We start from the raw sequence: 20,440 nt of genomic DNA on the forward strand, positions 1-20,440 counted from the left end.
TAAAGAGTAGGGTAATTTGAGAAGTAATATGCAGAGAAGCCATGGGCATTGCAGGCATCACGAAATCAATATGCAGAGAAGTCGGGGAGAGTGAGCTAGGAAGCAGGGCGGTTGGGAGTGACTAAGAGGGAATGTTTAGAGGTGAGGTAATTTATAGGCAAGGAAGTTATATTAGGGAGACAGGTTAGGTTAGGAGGTTAATGCAGTTGTGTTAGGGAGACAAGTTAGGTTAGGAGGTTTTTATAAAAGAGGAAAAAATCAGAAGGAAAAGATTAGGCATAACATATGAATAAATTAAAAATTTACCAAAAAAAGAGGAAAAGGTATGGGCAAGAGTTTAATGAGGGAGAAACTAAGAAAGCATTAAGGATGAAAATGAAGAAATAAGGAAAAATTACAGTGAAAAACAAAAAGGAAGAAAAGATAGAGATTTAAGGAAAATTTAAGGAAAACAAGGAAAATTAAAAAATAAGGAAAATTTAAGAAAAGTTAAGGAAAATGAGAAAAAATTTAAGGAAGGAATAAGGAGAAAAAAAAAAAGAGACAATTAAGGAAAACAAGAACTAATTAGGGAAAATAAGGAAAAATAAAGGGGGATTAAGGGGAGAAGGTAATGATTAAAAATAAGAAAAAATAAAAAAGGAAAAATATTAGGGAAAAATAAAAGGGGAGAAATTAGGGAGAAATTAAGGGGAGAATAAGGGAGTTTGAGGGAGAAGAAACTAGGGAAATTAAAGGGGGTTGTCGAGGGAACTCTAATGAGCAAATGGCAAACCAAATGGAGGAAGGGATAGTAAGTGTGTGTGTGTTTGTGTGTGTGTGTGTGTGTGTGTGTCTATGTGTGTGCGCATGTATACTTACTACTTAAGGATTATATAGTTTTGGCCAATGAGAAACCCATGACCATGATCGGTTTTCATTGTCGTATGAAATTTTATCCCTACTCCTGGTGACCCAAGCATTAGTTTCTGTGGATGGATCACGAGGGCCAAATTTTGCATATACAAGCCTCAACATGTTACTTGATGATGGGGATCTTCCTATTGTCACTGGAGAAGATTGAAACTATCATTGTGGGTTTGTGGAGGACTCATACATAAATCCTCTTATATTCTCAAGATACACATGTTGGCTCTTGCATATGAGCTAGCCACATGCTTGTGTTACCAAAAGGAAGGAGAAGATTGAAGGCCTCGGAGCCTACACCCATGGCAAGGAGTTCCAATGTGAACAAAGAAACCCCACAAATTCTATGTACAATGAAACCTCAAATTTTCAAATTGACCTCTGGTTTTAATTTATCATTTTAAAAACCCATAAATTTTAGCTTTAATTTGGCCTTTAAAAATCTAGGTCAAACATGTGAGGTGGAAAGTTCAAGGTTTTCTAGATTGTGCATACATACATATATGCATGCACACACACACACACACACACACACATATATATAAAGAAAGGGAGAGAGAGAGAGAGAGAGATGGATGGATGGATGGATGGATGGAAGGATGTATTACAAAATTGTAAGTAGATCAATATTTTATATTATTCAAAGTGTAGCATACTACTCTATACATGGCAAAACAAGACACATATCTTGTGGTAATACTAATAGCCATCCTCCCAAACAAATGACTACATAAAGGGCACGGGACTCTCCTTTCTTTCCTCTCAATACACATGATATAGATAATTTGATCATTGGTATAGAGGCGAGATAGAGGCCCTAATTTATCAAAAAAGCATCCTAGGAATCCATGTCCTTAGTTCCATTCCCTACATCCCAATTTTATATGTTCCATTGTGTGGTCCCTGGAAGCATCAAGAGTTCAAGCTTGTGATGTTTTTCCAATTTGCATAGGATCAAGGTACCTCTTATAGAGTGTCTTGCCTCTTCTCAATTTGACATACCCATGCTATTCTAGCCTTAGGCAACAATGCTTGACACCAGGATGAGAGTGGAAGGGTGTCTATAGCTATTGTTTATAGCTCAAAACCAAATTAGCATGTATGCATCCATATCAAATCCGACACATGTTGATTCCAATTCCATATCCCTTCCTCTTTTTGTTGAGGATCATCAATCCTTGCTTTTGACCCCACCAACACTTGCTTCATTATATCCTTTTGGACCACTTGCTTTATCATGGCCTTCTCCTTCTCTACATCCTCCTTTTTCTCTACATGTAGTCCCAATAGTAGAGTGATATGGCTCAAAGTCATAGGCTATGAAAAGTTCATTTAGGTACATATATTCATGAGCAACTTTTCTTAGCAAGGGAATAATTCCTTCGGCATCCTGTTGTTTGTGGCCTAGCAATAGCTACCTCCGTCCCCTATGTTTGTTCCACCCCCTCTTCATATAGATTTGTTGCAAGGAAATATTGAGGTCCATCGAGAGATTTTGTTGTTGTTTTCACTGTGGTGCTTCCTCTTAATTTAAATCAGCTTGTGGATTCTACTTTGTCTCAAGGTTCAAATCCTTAACCGGTCTAGACATGATGTGGAATTTCTTTGGGTCTAGCCATGGCAAAGGTGAACATGATGGATGTGGTGTTGTTATTAAGCAAGCTCTATTTAAACACCAATTAACATGCCCTCAAGGAAAAATCAATGATGCCCATGATGCTGTAACATGGGTTACAACCAACCTCTCCACAGGCATGAATTCAACATACAGTAAACAAAGCCTTAATAATAGTGTAGTACATAGAGTGTTCCATGAAATAAAGTGGATGAAGTGCAAAGGAGAAGCCAACACAATTATGAGAAAATTAAAGGAGTTCGTGGTCTGTTGCTTAGCATATGGGGCTTTTCAAACAACCAACTGATTAAAACAAGGAAACTTTATTGTTTCTACAGTGCCTGCATCATAGGGGATCATGACGATTGTGAGAACATTGCAACTATGAAGACATGGGAGCGAGCTCAAGTTTTCCTCAACATTGAGATGGAGTGACAAACAATGGAGAGACAAACAACTCTCCATACTTTGTGACATCACTGACTATTTGGAAGAGGGGGATAACTTTGTAGTTGTCGTTCCCTCTAGGGAGAACAAGGAAGATGCACCATAATTTATGTTGTAGTGCACAAAACCTAAGCACAAGGTTGAGGAAGCATTTAAGGATAATTGGGAACAACCTATCAAAAGTATGTAGTAGTCGGAGCATTTTGGTACAAAAAAACATCCAAGAGAGGCCACAATTATGAACCTGCTACATAAGAGTCCACAAACATTTGTGTACTCTCATCTAGTAAGAGCTATTAAGTTTTAGATGCAACCTGTGCCACAACAAAAGAAGAGAAACATTGTCTTCAAATTGGATTTAGACAAGCATGAGCACATCTTGGGGTGTCTTGGAGCAGTGGAGAGGATGGCTGAGATAGTACTGAGAAAATGTAAGTCTCATTGCAAGGAAACAATATTCCACTTATCTTAGAAAATGGAAAATGTATTTGAGACTATGCTTCTTTGAGTAAATCCCAAACTAACCACTGCACTTGTTTTTGTAAATCCTAAATAATAAATCACATGCTTTTTAGTATATCCCAAACAACCACCATGCTGGTTTTATTAAATTGTTTTTATAAATCCCAAACAATGAATCCATGCTTGTTTTTAGTATATCCCAACAATCACTACAGTGGTTTGATTAAATCCCATAATAAATCCACACATCCACAAATCCATTAATCTTGTAATAATAGAAGCAAACCATCATGTTGGTGGCTGTTAATATCCTAGTGCAGCCAACCACCGCACTGGTGGCTATTAATATCCTAGTGCAACCAACCACCACACTGGTGATCTCTTATCCTATACTACTACCATGCTATCCCTGCACTACTATCATGCTATCCTAAAATTTGTTGCATAGCGCTATACTAAAACAGTTCCCTTTAGACTGGTTATCTTTAACTGTCAGTTTTCAACCATCAGGCTACTTTAAAATTTTAAGCACTAACATGGAAGCAGGTCGACACAAAATCAAGTATTATAAGCAACATAGATCATGGATGATGGCATGCATATGAGAAAGTCCACAAGTCCAAGAAATGCCTGCAAGATTTTTACTTTTTCAAAATACAACAAAATTTTGCGGCTCAAGGAAATCTTATCAACCTCTCTATAGCAAGCGTCTCCCAACTCTTTAGGCCATCTAATGGACTATTGCAGACCTCTTCACACACTTGGATCACTTGCTTGTCTCTGCCGACTTGTATGTCCATAGTAACTCCTCTTTTCACTTGGGGTCCTCTTCATCCTAGTATTTGCACTATATACAACTTTGTGCCTCCATCGTGTCTTGCCAAAAGAAACCTACATCATGAGATTGACAAGTACCTTAAAGGAGCGAGAAAAACAATAGCCAAGGAAATTAATATTCACCGTCTTTGCTGACTCCAAGTAATACACCCACCATCAAAGCATGTCCTCCTTGTAGCTATTTTCCTCCTCCTTTTTCGGGTCTGTTTCTACAAGGAGGTCATCCCAACATCATTTTTAGATAGAGCAAAAGCATTCCAAAGTCTTTTGGGTATGCCATAGATTCGCACTAGGTGGATCCGTGTATAGAGTTTTGGGGCTAGATTTCATAGGGTGTGATTTTTTGGTGAGCTTTTTGTCATGAGCTTTTTTTCAATTTTCATGAATATTGCGAGCTTTTCATTCACCTGAGAGAGAGAGAGGGGGGGGGTCATGGAGTGGGGTGGGTTGAAAGTTTGGGTTGTGGTTGCAGTTAAGAGGAGAGAGGGGGGGGAGGGGAGATAAAGGAAAGGGGGAGGGACGGGCGCATGGGTAAGGTGGCATGGAGAAGGGAGGGGAGGGGAGTTGGAACATATATTCATTATCATAGTGGAGAACGTAGAGGGGGAACTTATAAGGTATGCAAAGAGGAGTGCAAGGAGGAGAGAGAGGATGAGGAATGTGAAAGTTATGTTCATCTACTAAATGTAAAGGGGAAGGGAGAGCATGTGGGAAATTTGTTTATTTTCAAAGTGTATAATTTGAAACTTTTGACCTCATATTTGGATTCCTCGTCGAATTCCGGTCATTTTGAGTACCAACATGACCATATTCTGATCAAAATTGAAAAAATGGTGTTTTTGTCATTTTGGCCTGTTTGGGGCCTGTTTTTGTCATTTTGGCCTGTTTGGGGCCTGTTTAGCGCAGACTCAAAACAGGCCCCAAACAGGCCAAAATGACAAAAACACCATTTTTTCAATTTTGATCAGAATATGGTCATGTTGGTACTCAAAATGACCGGAATTCGACGAGGAATCCAAATATGAGGTCAAAAGTTTCAAATTATACACTTTTAAAATGTACATATCTCCCATAATTCCTCCCTTCTACTTTGAATATGGACATATCTTCCATAATTTTTTGCCTCCTACTGCCACTCATATCCTCCCCCCCCTTGTGCATAGTATACACTCTTCCACCCCTCCCACATGCTATGAAAATGAACATATCCTATATTCTCTCCCCCTCTTTCTAACCTCCCCATCTTTCTTATAACAAAAACATGTATGGATTTCTAAAAAAAGCTCGCAAAAACAAAGGAAATGGTAAAAAAGCTCACATTAAAAAGCTCGCCAAAAGATTTTCCCCGATTTCATAATGGGCTCTTAGTTGTGTCTGCACTGCATTTAAATAGGAAGAGAGTTCATTGAGCCTGACCTTCTCATTCTTTAGTCTCACATTAGTTGTCTAATCAAAAATTTTTGTCTCACATTTATTTTCTAATCAAAATTTTCATCTCATATTAGTTGTCTAATTGAAATGTTTCATCTCACATTAGTTGTCTAATTGAAATCTTTCATCTCAGACTATGGTCCTTGGCATGTCACTATCTAGTCGCATAGCTAAGAAAACGTTTCCCAAGTAAACTCTGGAGAAGATTAACAATTCATTAGATTACACAAATTACATCTCAAAGACTCCTTTCCTTCATATTACATCTCAAGGGCTCCTTTCCTTCAGGGGGCTAGTTCCACATTGCTTTGAGTAGGTTGCCTTTTTTGAGCTCCCTGATTGTAGGCTCGGACCTCCTTGCTCCTTTCTAGAAGGGGGCTGGTTCCTTCCTTCAAGGGCCCGGTCCCTCCCTTCATATTGCTTCCTCTTTCCTTGATTTGAGATTCTAGGTTGCAGGCTCACCCCTTCTTGCTCATTTCCTAAAGGGGGCTAGTTGCTCCCTTTAGGATCCTTTTCCTCGCAGTCTAGGATTGTTCTTGGCCTTCCTCAATTTGAGCTCCTTGTCTTTTGCAGTTTTTGCCCAAATGGCAAATTGAGCTACATCATCTACTTTCTCATTGTAGATAGCTATAGCAGGCAAGCACATTTGATCTGTCCATGACCTGGGCAATGAAAATGGCATTCTCTACATAGTGATCTTGCATGCACAAACACCCCAAAGTAAAAAATGCACATAGGGTGGTAGCACGCAAGCCATCAGATCATGTAGTCATCTATGATGGGGGTATGGCATGCCATGCATTTTGGACCCTGCTACATAGCAGGATAGGCATCCAATTTAACTATTGTAGTAGTCAATACCATACTCTTGCTCTGTACATGATGAAGTTACTTCTTGATTCCTTCCTCCCTCATCCCAAGGCTGCAAATGTTCTCCTTCATCTCCTCCACTCTTTGCTCACTCTGTGCAATAGCTTCATCTGAATCCCTCAGCATCTATTAAAGCTGCTTAAATTGCTCAAAAACATCAACATAGGCCATTCCCAAGACCTCCAGTCACAACCCTATCCTAATATTTTTGCAAGGTCTTGTAGCTTACTCTTTGAACTTCCAACAATGTTTCAAAAAAGCAACCCTCACAGTGGCTACTACAACTTGCTCCACCGTGGTTGCTCTCTGATCATTCCTGGCCTGGAGAGCTGCCTCATTGTCTTCTCCACTCTGCCTGCTCTCTACCCCATCCTTCCTGGCCTTGAAACTCTATCACAGTTCTTGCATCACCTTTTTGGTTTCTGTATTCTTCCTTTTAGCTCCTCCATCATCTAGTCTTTTTCAATGTTCAATGCATTTTGCATGTTGCAGAGCCATTTGTAAAGACCCTCCTTTTTGGCTCTCTGATCTTTAAGCTCCTTTCACATCATTGCTAGCTCCTTGTCCATGATGTCCACATCACTTCTCACTTCTTCAAGCCTATCTCAGAGCTCATTGATGCACTTCTCTACTTCTTCTCTTCTATGCCTTTCCATGTCAACCATTTTTGTAGTGGCCTCAGCTTGCTCTTGTGCCTGCAAGACCCTCACTTGTGCCTCCTCTACCTTGGCTTTTGCACCTTCCCTGAGAATTTTCTCAAGTTGTGCTGCCTTTACTGCATTGGTGGCTTTCTCTTGTAGAAAAGTCACCTTCTGAGACATCTTCTTATCGTATTGCTCAAAAATCCCTTTGAGGGTAGATGCCATTAGGTGCATTGCAACTCCAGCAGACTGAGATGACAATTGGTATTTGCCATCCATGCAATTCTTCAAGTTGGTTATCACGCTCTTGGAGATCACCCTTGAGGAAGATATATCACATCGTTTTAGTTGCTCTACTACTGCTTGAACTGCCAAAACTTCATGGTTCCTCTCGTATCAGTAGGAAAGAAGTGAATCGTCTTCTTCATCACATCTTGGAGGTCTATTAGCAAGCTAGAAAGCTTGACTCCACCATCTTTACTAATTTGAGCATTGGGGTATACATCTAGAATATCATGTCTCTTCCACTGCTTCTCAAAGAAGTGTTCTTGCAAAGTGGCTCCAGGAATGCCTAGCACATTTCCAATCATGCTTTCAATAATGGTAATCTTTTGACCTTGACAGGCTAGTTGCCCTTCCTTCACGTTCACCTCCTGTACCAACCTGGTGAAGTTTTTTGAGAGCATCCAAATTAGGCTTTTGAAGATCGAGAGAGGAGCTCCCATATGTCACGATTTTAAGATCAGGGGAGGAGAGGCTCTCGCACTGTGCTGCAGAGGGGGAGGAAAGAATGTGTGAGGAGCTCCCAAACTATGCATAGTCCATTACAAGAGGGGATAGAAGTTGCAAGAAGAGTGCAAGGGAGATAAAAATGGTCAAGAGGGATAGAAGATGAAACAGTAAAGGAAATGGAATAGTGGAGGCTTGAGTTTGCAGTCCAAGTGTAAGGGAGAAAGAAATGATCGAGAGGGATAGAAGACAAAATAGTTAAGGGAATGGAATAGTGGAGGCTTAAGTTTGTAGCCCGACTACACTATCAAGGTGACCCACCACGGTGGTTGGCCCAAATTTTTATTAATTCAAGAAGGCAGTACTACCTTGCATGGTAATGAGTGATTAGAGGTGGTGGCATCTAAGATTCCCAACCATGTCTATGGTGGCGGCTAAGATCCACCGGGCTAGTAGTTAATTACTAGCCACCACAGTGGCCCACAATTACTCACCTTCTAGTTACTAGTCACCGGGATTGCATACATGATTACTACGAGTGTAGTAAATTACCAGTCACACTGGGCTTGCATGCTCAGGAGAGTACTAGAGTGCATGGTAATGAGTGACATTAAGAAAAAAGGGAGCTCTTTTTGGGGCCCTTTGGCCAAAATGAAAATTATCTCTCAACCAATGGCAAGAGGGCCAACGTAACATGGTGGAAATTAGAAAAAAGAAAAAAGAATCCAAACTGTTAGACCAAGAGCTAATATTTTATGTATAAACAATTGTCAAGTACAAATAAAAAAGTCTTTTTCGAGATATAGAATAAATTCTCAGCCTAACAATGTCTTATTCAAAAAAGATCACATATTGAAATGTGGTTTCATGCTCCCTCCATCCCCCCCCCCCCCGCTCTTTCTCTCTCTCCCCCCACTCTCCCTCTCCCACTCAGTCCATTCTCTCTCATTGGCTCTGTTACCCAACGTTCTCTCTGTTCCTCTACATTTCTTCAAACTAGTATTTTTGTTTGCCTCCTCTCTCTCTCTCTCTCTCTCTCTCTCTCTCTCTCTCTCTCTCTCTCTCTCTCTGTGGCATGTATTGTCATGCTTTCTCACCTATAGCTTCATTCTTAGACTTCTTCTCTCTGATTACACCCATTGTTGTCCTTCAAAGATTCAAATATTTAAGCTTCTCATTGATTGTTTTTGGCACTTGGTCGCGATTGATTAAAGAGAATTAGGATTGTGCGAGAGAACTTTTTGGCACTTGGTCGCGAGACTAATACAAAATTTTACATTGATTTATCTATTGAGGAACAAGGTTGCACTCTCTTTCCTGTATATTTTGATTCTTCCACTTTACAAATGCTTCAAAAGGTTGCCTTCTCTGAGTTTACAAGTGCTTTTGTTTTGGGTTGGATTGTATTTAACAGGCTAGGAGGAAGCGGGTGGTTACGACACTAGAGATGACATGAAAACCGTGGTATCTCTTAATTTTACTCTTGGTTTTTTATCTTGGTCTATTAATGTTACTCTTAGTCTTTATCTTTCATTATTCATGTCAAATTGAGTGCTGATCATAGGTTTGTAGTTTAAGTGCTCGATATTCTTTTCTTATGTTTTAGGTGCTCAACTTCCAAGAGTTTAAAAACCTCTTTAAGTTTAGAATGTCACATTATCAAACTTGTAAAAAATATTGCGTTGATCAAAATGGCGAGGGAGGAAAAAAATTTGAGATCCCGTTACCTTGTCGACCTAAGTCTTCTATTTCTTCTATAGAAATCACCAACAAAATCACAGTTGAAGGTGACTGGCAAACATTGAGTATAGCAAAGGGATGTTGGGTGCTACTACAACCTGATAGGAGAAGGAAAAAAAGGCTTGGCAATGAATTCTTAACATCTTGGAAAGGAAGAGTGAAAGATTTCAAAACAACAAATGGGAAAAAATCCAAACAGGAAATATTGATTCAGTATGTGTACATGCATAAAGGGCTTGTCTTGTTGGGTCATCCAAAGTACCTTTCATTGCATAGACCAAATTGTAAGTGACCTCTTTGAATGTTTGTAGAACATAACTTGAAATGTTCTTAAATCAATCTCACACTTCATCTTTTTTGTTCAGATGTTTACCCTTCATCTTAGGAGCCAAAGAGCATAGTAAGTGTGAGCAAGAGCAAGAAAGATATGTAAAATGGTGAATAATCCATTTATGTAATGTGCAGGATGCTAGAATGCAATATGCTTCTTGGAGGGAGGAAGCTATTTCACATGTCAATAACTCCATGTGCATCACCATTGATGGTATGGACCAGGCGATAACACAACCAACAGAATGTATTTTAGGGTTCATGGATGTGATGCATGGATGTATATGAGAATTGCAACATGCAGACAAATCTGTAATGCATCTTGCCCAATCAAGTATCTTCTTCTATGATCATTATTACCAATTATTGGACAAGGCCTCTCTCTCTCTCTCTCTCTCTCTCTCTCTCTCTCTCTCTCTCTCTCTCTCTCTCTCTCGCACGCGCGCGCTCTCTCTTTCTCTCTCGGCCCCCCCTCTTCACCCCTAACATTTTCAAGTTGTATAATAGAACACGATTTGGGGGTTTGGGGGATGCCCTAAGCCCCAAATCGCGTTCTATTAGAGAGAGAGAGAGAGAGAGAGAGAGAGAGAGTACTCGAGATGGACAAGGGATTGAGATGAAACTATCAGGGGTGAGGAGGGGGGAGATAGAGAGAGTACCCGAGTTGGACAAGGGGTTGGCCAATGGTACACACGATGAGGGAGGACAAGGGATTGAGATGAAACTGACTCGACTGGGGCACTTGAAGAACACATGGGCACGCTTATCGATGTGCACATGTGGGCCATAAATGTGTATGTGTGTCATTTAATGCACACGTGTGTGATCATTCAATGCCGATGTGGGACCATTTAATCCGCACGTGTGGCCTATTACTATGCACGATACCCGAGAATAATCTGTCTTTTGAAATGCAATGACATTCTCTCCCTCTCTCTCTCTCTCTCTCTCTCTCTCTCTCTCTCTCTCTCTCTCTCTCTCCCTCTCTATCTTGCATGTGCTACCAGCCCCCACCAAACTCTCTTTCTTTTGTGCACACTTTATTTTGTTTGTGTGTGTGTGTGTGTGTGTGTGTGTGTGTGTGTGTGTGTGTGTACACAATAGAATGCGATTTGGGGCTTTGGGCATCCCCCAAACCCCCGAATTGCTTTCATTTGTACACCTCTCTCTCTCTCTCTCTGCCCCACCTCCTCACCCCTAACATTTTCAAGTTGTACAATAGAACACGATTTGGGGGTTTGGGGGATGGCCTAAGCCCCAAATTGCATTCTATTATAGAGAGAGAGAGAGTACCCGAGATGGACAAGGGATTGAGATGAAACTATCAGGGGTGAGGAGGGGGGAGACAAAGAGAGTACTCGAGTTGAACAAGGGATTGGCCAATGGCGTACACGATGAGGGAGGACAAGGGATTGAGATGAAACTGACTCGACCGAGGCACTTGAAGAACACATGGACACGCTTATCGATGTGCACATGTGGGCCATAAATGTGCATGTGTGTCATTTAATGCGCACATGTGTGATCATAGCACATGTGGCCTATTACTATGCACGATACCTGAGAACAATCTGTCTTTTGAAATGCAATGACATTCTCTCCCTCTCTCTCTCTCTCTCTCTCTCTCTCTCTCTCTCTCACCGCACTACCAACCCCCACCAAACTCTCTCTCCACCACCCCCCACTGAACTCTCTCTCTCTCTCTCTCTCTCGTTGTACAATAGAACATGATGTGGGGCTTTGGGCATCCCCCAAACACCCAAATTGCTTTCATTTGTACATAGTTCACATAAAGCCCCAAATCGTGCTCTATTGTACAACTTGAAAAAACAAGGGTGAGGAGGGGGAGAGAGAGAGAGAGAGACAATGAGAGAGATAGAGAGTACCCAAGATGGAGCAAGAAAGATTGGGTGGAGTTCCAGCAATTGTTTACGTGAGGCGAACACGACAACGGAGCACACGACGGGGAAGAACACATGGGCACACTTATGGATGCACATATGTTGGCCATAATTGGGCAAGTGTGTCATTTAATGCCCACGTGGGACCATCCAATCCAAACGTGTGGGCATCTCTAGAACCCAAGAACAACTTCTCTCTCTCTCTCTCTCTCTCTCTCTCTCTCTCTCTCCTCCCTCCCTCCCTCCCTCCCTCCCTCCCTCTCTCTCTCTCTCTCTCTCTCTCTCTCTCTCTCTCTCTCTCTCTCCCTCCCTCCCTCCCTCCCTCCCCCCCCTCTCTCTCTCTCTCTCTCTCTCTCTCTCTCTCTCTCTCTCTCTCTCCTCCCTCCCTCACTCCCTCCCTCCCTCTCTCTCTCTCTCTCTCTCTCTCTCTCTCTCTCTCTCTATTTGCTCTTTCCGACGGCTTCCGTAGGAGAGCAAGGTATTCTCAGTATGTAGGGTTCCGGGGCTTTATGTTACCTACAGATATTTTGGTGGTCATTTGTAGTATAAGTCTAGCTTAAGACCTCCGGTCGTATTTTCTCTCTCTCTCTCTCTCTATTTGCTCTTTCCGACGGCTTCTGTAGGAGAGCAAGGTATTCTCAGTATGTAGGGTTCCGGGGCTTTATGTTACCTACAGATATTTTGGTGGTCATTTGTAGTATAAGTCTAGCTTAAGACCTCCGGTCGTATTTTGGTGAGAGACGTAGGCTTAAGTGTGGTAAGCAAACATAGTCAATGCATGTATGATCATGATTGGGGTAATGAAGGTTTTCACCTTCATTGGGGGTTGAAGGGTTTAGGAGGAGTTTGAGGGTTAGAGGGAGGTTCAAGGTTTAGAAGGAGGTTCAAGGTTTAGAAGGAGGTTCCAGGGTTAAGAAGAGGTTTAAGGGTTAGAAGGAGGATCCAAGATTCAAGGTAGAGTACATGGTGGAGAACTCGTCTCCCTTGTAGATCATGGAGGTCAAGGGTTGAGGGACTAAGTGTTTAGGGGGAGCATAGGAGTGAGAGGGGAAGAAGGTGTAAGAGCATGGGGGTGAAGGAGAGAGAGGAGAAGGGAGGAGAAGAAGGAGGAGGAGGGAGGAGGAGGGAGGAGGAGAGGGGACGAGGAGGAGGAGTTGCAAGGTTAGGACATGCTTTTAGACATGGAGTGCAAGGAAGCATGGACACTTGGAGACAATTGCTTGGAATACCAAAGTAGAACTCAACACAATGCCCCAAAGAGCATGGGCTTTATTCCATTATGGGGTATTTATACAAGTTGGAGAGCTTCTCTCTCTGCATGTAGGAATTGCAAGACATTCTCTCTCTACATGTAGAACTTGCATGTAGAACATGCATGTAGGAGTTGCAACAAGTAGAACTTGCATGTTGAGGATTCCTAAGAGAGATTATTCCTAGCCTTATGCAAGTACAAGCGGAGCTTTGCTACTATACACACACATTTTGTGCTACCTAATTCCATGTTGGCACAGAGATAACTCTCTCTCTCTCTCTCTCTCTCTCTCTCGCATGCGCTATCATCCCCCCACCGAACTCTCTCTCCATCGGCCCCCCACCGAACTCTCTCTCCACCGGCCCTCACCAAACTCTCTCTCTCTCTCTCTCTCTCTCTCTCTCTCTCTCTCTCTCTCTCTCTCTCTCTCTCTCTCAGCCAATCATTATGCACGTGTGGAAATGTCTCCTTGTATGGCTCATTATGGCTATTTAAAGCCCACACGTGTTATCTCAGTATACGTGCCCGCTCACATCAAGTCATCCTGATAAACGTGCCCCCTCACAACACATGCCCCTCACTCCCACACACGCTCCTCACTGCCACAGCTCCTCTACTCCATCTTCGTTGCTCTCCGAAGGTCTTCGTTTCCCTTTCACTCTGTTGGTCGGCTGCACCAGCCCTGCTCGTCCATGGCAATCCTACTTGTCCACATTAGTGCCACACGTTCGTGCCCACGCTCGTCCATGCCAACCCCGCTCAATGGACGCTCTCTCTTACCCTCTCTCTCTCTCTCTCTCTCTCTCTCTCTCTCTCTCTCTCTCAAGCATCTGTCTCTCTTTCCCCCTTCTCTCCCTGACCCCAACTTGTACATAAGAAGGCGATTTGGGGGTTTGGGCATTTTCACGTGTACAAATGAAAATGATTTGGGGATCTGGGAAATGCCCTAACCCCCAAATCGCCTTCTTATGTATAAGTTGAGGTTAGGGAGTGAGAGTGGGAGAGGGAGCAGAAGAGTGGGGGGTTGGGGGAGAGAGAGAGAGAGAGAGAGAGAGCTCTTTCTTTTATAAGCAATCCTTCAAAGAAAAAATCCTAGTTGTAGATCTTTTAATAGGATTTAGAGTATACTCCTAACTACAATAACAACTAGTCATGGTTCATGACACTTGAAGTCCCACACTATAGGTTGTATATATTATAACATAACCATGTGCATGGATTGATGCAAGTAACAGGCTTTGACATTGAAGTATACTTCTGATCTATTATTTAAAGATCAATCTCTAACTGTATCACCCCAATTTAGTATCACCCCTACTAAATTGGCTATACATTTTTTTACTCCTATAACAACCTCATTTAAGGATTATCTTACAATGTTTTAATAGAACAACCTCTATGTATTTTCACTTCTATAGCAAGATCACCATCTGTTTGTAGCAGTGGGTCCTAGAGCTTGAAATCGACATATATGTGCACGTGCATGCGCACACCCCACACACACACACACACTTTTTTTTTGTGTGTGATAAAAAAACACACACACATGCATGCATGCACGCATGCATGCATGCATGTGCACACCCGCACATACTCATGTGCGCACACATGCACATGTGTGTGCATGCATGCACACACACACACACACACACACACACACACACACTATCTTGACCAAGTGAAACTCATACACACATTTGGTGGAAGATAGTGTGTTCCTTATTTCTTTTTGTATGCATATTGATTAAGTATTCCCCTTTTATCTATACACATAAATTGTTGTAAACCCAAACTATGGTAACGCCAGTAAAGTTCTATATCACCATGGGTCCCTAGTAAGATTAACATATGAAATATTATGTACACTGACAGTACTCCACCTAAGCATAGTATACCCTTGTCTAAGCTCATATAGGACAAAAGAGACATGAAATTTCAGCCAAAATTACTTTATTACCTCAAGAAGAGAAAGAGGTTTCTTAGTCCACCTTGACAAATAATCACAAACAGTGATATAGCTAGTCATCATATATTAATGGTAAAAATCTCATGTAAGTTCTTGCTTGCACCCATAATACTCTAACGCACTACACCCAAAAGTTATTATAGCCCCATATGACAAATGGGATTGGAGAGGTTTGGTAACATAATGCCAAAAGTCCTTTACTATTTTTACCATGTGATCTTGGTGCTTATCTAAATGCATGCCAACAAGGCTAGTCCACTCCTTTATCGAGGTCTAATTTATACTTTCATTTGCATGCCTTGAATGTGTTTGCTTAAATCACATGCTTCCCATGATTGTTTCCTCTCCCTTTGTGCTAGTGTGTTATGATTTTATAACCACTTCATGTATGGGTGGTATATGGGCGGTGATCACTTATTATCTGCCCTAATCCCACCAAACACATGGTGCTAACTACAATTGATGGCCTATCTTGAGGAAGTTTTGTTTTGCATTCCTTTCGACTTCCTTCATAGTCTATCTAGGGTAATTACATTTGCGCTCTCAATGAGTATGATCAATAGTACATTTAGTTCAATAATCTATCAATATCACTGGCTCACTCTATGTTCATAGCAAGGCTATGGTGACTTTTGCCTCTCATACCTAATTAGTCATTAAAATAGTCCATAGGCTTATCTCCCCTAAACCTATGGAGCTATTACTGTCTTCTATTTATGGTCATTCTCTTATCGACCATTCTCCTAATTTTCAGGGGTGGTGGATAAAATAAAAAGGACTCTAATAGTTAAAATTGTGCGAATACTCCTTTCCCTTCCAGGACATCATTGAAGTTCCTCACCTTATTGATTGGCATCATCAATGCTTACCATTCTCTAATTGACCATTCCTTTATTTATTTTTATATGTAATGGTCCTTCCTTGTACTAACATAGAGGTTTGGTATGATATCCCATAGTGATCATTCTTTTTGTGATCTAGTAGCTTTGAAAATAATCTTTTTTGTGCAATGGCTAACCCATCACTTTGCTTTAGCATTGGTTCCTTAGTCTTTGCTTTAGTAAGCTCCTTGTAATTGTAAGATAGTTTTTATTGGGTTTCCCTTCGCATCAGTTTACTCATGTATGCCGTATCAATGACTCTTGTACCCACAGCATGGTCTGATCGGATAGACCTTTGAGAAAGTTCTATTCAACATGGTTGTAGAATACTCATGTAGGTAGACTATCTATGGGTGAGAATGCATATGATGATGTCATACTTGCTTTTGGTTTAAGGATGTGTCAGTCTTACTGGTTTAATATAAAAATGTGTGTCTCAAGCTGAATGTTGAAGTGATACTATCTAAACTTGATCATGCCTAATGATACTAGTTATAGCTTAGTTGTGAAAGTTTTTTATATACTAGCTTAGTTCTGCATGCTAAAAAGTAGATGGGAGTACCTATAAATCCTTGGCCCCAAATAATAGTTCTTGCTTTCCACAAAGAAGAGCATACCCTTTGAGCCATTTATATATTTTGCATAGATTTGAACTAAGAGCAAGCTCATAAACTAGTTTCTAAGTATAAGAGCATAGTTGGACAAATGGCTCTATTACCAATGCTTGGGTGACACGAAATATGTGGGACTAACCTACCATGCTAGAAAGCATACAGTAAAATGCCCATAATACATTATATTCATGAAGATCACTTATGCCCCACCTTTTATGTGTTTTTTCTCCTTTTCTTTCTTTCATACCCCCTCCTAGACATATGGCACAATCTAGGTACGCATGGTCCTTGTTATGTCTACTCTTATATACAAGTTTGAACACAACACTGACAAATGATGATATGTGCATAATAGCCTACTCCACATATGGGTGTTCTTCATTCTCTTTCTTTTATAAGCAATCCTTCAGAGAAAAAATACTCACCGTAGATCTTTTAATATCATTTAGAGTATACTCCTAACTACAATAACAACCAGTCAGGGTTCATGACACTTGAAGTCCCACACTATGAGTTGTATATGTTATAGCATAACCTTGTGCATGGATTGATGCAAGTAAGAGGCTCTGACATTGAAGTATACTACTAAAAGATCAATCTCTAACTATATCACCCCTACAGAATTGGCTATACATTTTTTTACTGCTATAACAACCTCACTTCTATAGCAAGATCACCACCTATTTGTAGGAGTGGGTCTCTAGAGCTTGAAATAAACATATATGTGTGTGTGCACGCGTGCGCGTGCCACACACACACTTCCTACCCCTTCCTCCCTTTTAAAACCCTGGCTTCCTTATATTCCCACCTTACCCCCCTTGCTTCTTTAATTTTTATTTTATTTAATTACTAAATTTTATTTAATTTTTATTTTGTATTTTTTGCTTTCATTAAACTCTCCTCACTTTCATTTTTTAATACTTATTTCCTTATCCCTTATTTTGTTATTCTTTTTACTGTTCAATTTTATGTCTCTATTTATAAATTAAATTTACCTTCCTATTAAATTCCCCCTATTTTTTGTTAATTTTTGTAAAAAATATATACACATTATTTTTCTTCTTATCCCTTATTTTCTCCTTTATATATTAATCTTTTTAATTTTTTAATTTATTATTTCCCCCCCCTTTTTTTTAATGCCCTTTTAAACATATTGCTTTTTCAATCTCCAAATTTTCCCCTAAAATAAACCCCCTTTTTTTTAATTTACTATTTATTAATTGATTTTTTACTTCGTCCTGGTTTCTGCTAATTATTAATTTTTTTCCTAAAACCTTCTTATTTATCAATTGCCTAACGTATTGGCCTACCTTCAATAAAGCCCCCCCCCCCTCCTCTCCCCACATTTCCCCCCCCCCTCCCCTCCCCCTCTCCCCGCATTTTTTCCCACCCATTATTTTCCGCACTGGCATGCATACACATGCGCCTAGCCGTCCTCCCAACGCACCTTCCCAAATCTACTTACTCTCTAGTTAGATGCTTTCTCCCGACTACCTATATGCCCGTGGCCCACTACCCCTACCTTCTCCTATATATTATCCCATCCTAATGCTCCCATGAAGTTCACTTGCTACCTCGTACTCCGTGCTTGTGCTCTCTCATCCTCTGCAGTCCACGTCTTTACTCTAGTTTGTGCCACCAGTGTTTATACTACCCACCCAGCACTGCACGTTTGTGCTGCCCACTGCCTAGTGCCCATCTTTGATGCCTAAGGGCTTACGGCACACGTACCGATCGAAGGTCTGCGACTGTTAAGACGCCTCTGACATGCTCCTCGAGTTCTGTTCTTCACGACAACCATGGACTCCTATCTCATAGGTTAAATGCACACACACCTTTCTTTATTTTACGTCCCCACCGCATCTCTAAATTATTCCATCCTCGCCCCTATCTACGTGCACATTTTCCTTAATATATATATTCCCCCCTATCCTCCTCTCTAAATTTATTCTTCATCCCCACCCCCCTCTCTAAGTATTTATCGTCTTTAAAAGACCCCCCCTCTAATTTTATATATATTCTTCCCTCCCCAACCCCCCTCTCCAATTATATCTAAAACCCCTCTTCCCCCCCCCCCTTATTTTTTACTTCAATTACCCCCTCTTATTTCCTTATTAATCTACCCAACTACTCTAGATTCCCCCCTCTTGCCTGAAAAAATAAAGTGCGTATAAATTTTTGTTCCCTCCTCACCCTTCTTTTTTACTCTAGTTTCGTTTATTAAAAATAGTTCTACCTATTGTCTTACTAAACTATCTGGTTTTCCTTACTTTCCCAAATTTTAAAACCCCCCCACCTACCATCTCTTTACTCTTCTAACTATTTCCTTCCAATCACTCTCTTCGCCCTTTCTTTATAACTACCAAAATAAAGTCCCCTCTTAATTTTTAATTTTTATTTTTTTCTTTTATATGTCCTCATTTATTCTTTCCCTTACAAGTTCCCCCAAGTAATTTTTCCATACACCCCTTGTTTTGTTTATAACTAAAATATTTCCTATACTGTTCCTCCCCTAAATACGCAACTAACCCTTTACTTGATTTTACTCTACCAGATCCACACTCGAATATACCCATCCTTTTACACTTGGGTACTCTTTGCTAGTTAAAGTTTTGGCTAAGTTTCTAATTTATTGTGACCCCAATAACAAGGGAGGAGGATCTATGACACTTGTCTTCCCAACTTAAGTTAAGATGGTTATTATCATGTTTTCTTGTTGGATGGTGGCAAGTATGCAGATTCTCCTCTTCAATAAATGAGATGCTTGTTAGGACTTCACCAATTGTACTTTTTGCAAATAGTTTTTTGCTTAAAACATTATTGGCATTCCTTGCCAAATAAACTTTTATATTCTTGTAAGTGGACCATGACCCCAAAGCTTAGACTACCTAAAGGATTCAACACTTTTGTACCAACATTTGTTTTATGAACACCCATGTAATAAATAATTTTTTATCCACCTTTATCTGAGCTTCATGTGCCATGTTATTAAAAGGTTTTTTATTTTAAACACACACACCCAAACCTTGTTAATAACCCTTAGCCAAGTTAACCATGTGCCGAGGGTGCCCTTGGTCGGATTAGCCACATGGCACATGCCACGTGCCACGTTGCTCATCGCTAAACCCTTATTAGGTTGGATGAGGTTCATGTACAACTCTTCTTGAGGTAAGACTTATCCCTTTTAGGTTTTACTTTTTTGTGGAATTGTCATAACTACGCAATTGTTGTGCTTGGTGCGTGATTGTTTCAAGATAGTTATGGTAATTTCAGTATGTGCCAAATAACATTGAACAACTTGATGATTACAAAAGAAATAACCACTTGGAAACACTTACGATATAATCCCTTTTGCAAATACTTATAAAGAGGCTTCCTCTTTTTGGATGCGGGGTAGGACACCACTTGATGGGCATCCTTCCCCCATTTTGTGGTGTCCCCTCGGGTAAGGGTGGGTACACACACACACACACTTCCTACCCCTTCCTCCCTTTTTAAACCCTGGCTCCCTTATATTCCCACCTTACCCCCCTCACTTCTTTAATTTTTATTTAAATTCTTACTTTTTTAATTTTATTTAATTATTTAATTATTTAATTATTATTTTATATTTTTTGCTTTCATTAAGCTCCCCTCACTTTCCTTTTTTAATAATTGTTTCCTTATCCCTTATTTTCTTATTCTTTTTACTATTTAATTTTATGTTTCTATTTATAAATTAATTTTACCTTCCTATTAAATTCCCTCCCTATTTTTTGTTAATTTCCCTATTTCCTTTTTCTCCCATCTTCCCCTAAATCCCCCTATTTTTTCCTCAA

The sequence above is a fragment of the Dipteris shenzhenensis genome, chromosome 13 (genome assembly GCF_047967505.1).
Source record: "Dipteris shenzhenensis isolate YYH24624 ecotype China chromosome 13, Dip_SZ_1.0, whole genome shotgun sequence".
Classification (NCBI taxonomy): domain Eukaryota; kingdom Viridiplantae; phylum Streptophyta; class Polypodiopsida; order Gleicheniales; family Dipteridaceae; genus Dipteris; species Dipteris shenzhenensis.